Consider the following 2288-nt stretch of genomic DNA (forward strand, 5'->3'; position numbering starts at 1 on the left):
TTGTCGAGATATTATAGTGATTGATAAACCTATTCTATATTGCAAGTGCTTTGAAGCACTGAACCATAAACATGATCCCGGTTTTGATCTTGAGCTGTAAACCTGATTCTTTCTAGACCGTTGATTGTTGTATACCCAAATATGAACCACAAATATACGATACTACTCTACAAATACATACAAACTAAATACCAAACACTAAATCGAATTACCTTCATACGCAAACCATTGTATCTTATGCTCTGAAAGGCCAAATCTTTGAAACCCTGAATTACTGATTCATTTGTTATACAATTCTTTCATTACCCAACAGCTAAGCTTTAGAAATGTCATATTGATCCTCATGAAGATTGAAACCATTTCATTATTGAACATCCAATGTTGTTAATGATTTTGTTTATGGTATATTATTGCTTATTATGTTGTTATGCTAGAATTGGATTGTTTTTATAAAATTGTGGACCAGATTCGTGGTCAGACCATATAATGGTCAAGTTAGGCCAATATGTGCCTTGGATCCATTAGTTAGAGCAATGCTGTGTGCTTTGCTCGGGGTTAGTGCGTGACTGATCAGCAGCCTAACCTTGGTTTTTAAAATGAAAATATAATATCCAATTCTAAATCATAATTCATTGTTCACTTGATGTCATAACCATATTCACCTGATGATCATTATTCTCAGTTTTGTCATTGTGACTTACTGAGCTAGTTAGCTCATTTGTGCGATGTTGTTTATGTTCTTTCCAGTTAAAAAGGAACCAGTTGGTAGCGAGGATCCCCAGTCCAGTGCGAGAGCTAGGGGTTCAGGTTGATTCAGTTGATCTAGTAGGCTTCTTTTGGGATAATTTAAGTTGTAAAAGTTTGTAATAATGTTTAATACTCAATTTTGAGTTGGAATAGTTGGGATTTGAACGGTTTGTAATATAAGTAAATGTGTTTGGCTTGTGTGCATACTTTAACCTGTTGTGATCCATGGTAGTTGGTAAGTAGGGTCATTGCATATTATTATTATCTTTATTATTGTTATAAGCAGGGTATAAATAAGATGTGTGTGTGGATCCCAAACTTCTGACCCGGGTTTGGAGGGCGCCACAGCTATCAAGCTGAGGCTTTTCCCATTCTCTCTGAGGGACAAAGCTAAGGACTGGTTACATTTTTTACCAGCTGGGTTCATCACTACTTGGGAAGATCATGCACAAAAGTTTCTGGTGAAGTTCTATCCAATGGCCAAAACTGCAGCTATGAGGAGTGCGCTTACTCAGTTTGCGCAGCAACAAGGAGAATACATGTGCGAAGCTTGGGAGCGCTATAAGGAGATGTTGAGAAAGTGTCCACATCATGGTATGCCTGACTGGATGGTGATCACTAGTTTCTATAATGGTTTGGGGGTCCAATCTCGACCCATGCTCGATGCAGCTTCTGGAGGCGCCTTGTGGGCCAAAAGCTATACTGAGGCCTATAATCTCATTGAAACTATGGCTGAAAATGAGTATCAAAACCCAACTAAAAGGATGATGCCTGGGAAAGTAGCAGGTATTCTGGAAGTCGATGCAGCTACATCTATTACAGCGCAGCTCAAGGCGCTGTCTATGAAGGTCGATTCTTTAACCAACTATGGCGTAAATCAAATAGCTAGTGTCTGTGAGCTTTATGCAGGCTCTCATGCTACGGATCAGTGTTCTCTTGTTAATGAATCTGTTCAGTAAGGGAATAATTTTCAGAGACCGCAGTAGCCTGTGCCCGCTACTTATCATCCTAATAACAGAAATCATCCCAATTTCAGCTGGAGCAATAATCAAAATGTTGTACTTTAACCATATCAGCAAGCTGCAAATAAACAGTTTAATTCACTTGGATTCCAGCAACCTCAGCAATTTGCTCAAAGGAAACCATATCCTCAACAAGGAGGTGCTGCTCCACCTTCTAGTGCTGATTTCGAAGAGTTAAAGCTGTTATGCAAAAGCCAGGTTATTTCTATCAAGACCTTGGAAAATCAAATTGGACAAATAGCCAATGCCTTGCTCAATCATCAACCTGGCACACTTCCCAGCGATACTGAAGTACCAGGCAGTAAGGAAGCTAAAGAGCAAGTCAAAGCTGTCACCTTAAGGTCTGGAAAAGTTGTTGATGTTGAAAAAGCAAAAGATGTAGAAGTTGAAGTTGTAGATGAAGAAGGAATGTAAAAGGAGAAAGAGGGGGAACCAAGGAAGACTATTGTTGAACACACTCTGCCTGAGGGTAATACAGGGGAGAAACAGCTCTATCCTCCACCACCTTTTCCTAAGCGA

The 2288-nt window shown here is 39.5% G+C and overlaps 1 non-coding gene across 1 annotated transcript; it reads right to left on the reverse strand.

The window, feature by feature from the left end:
- Window positions 1–1238: 1238 nt before the first annotated feature.
- Window positions 1239–1345, reverse strand: LOC141694016 (small nucleolar RNA R71). The gene has a single exon (XR_012563349.1). It is a non-coding gene; the product is annotated as a small nucleolar RNA R71 (small nucleolar RNA).
- Between the last annotated feature and the right edge of the window lie 943 nt (window positions 1346–2288).

This window comes from Apium graveolens, chromosome 10 (assembly GCF_009905375.1).
Source record: "Apium graveolens cultivar Ventura chromosome 10, ASM990537v1, whole genome shotgun sequence".
NCBI lineage: Eukaryota > Viridiplantae > Streptophyta > Magnoliopsida > Apiales > Apiaceae > Apium > Apium graveolens.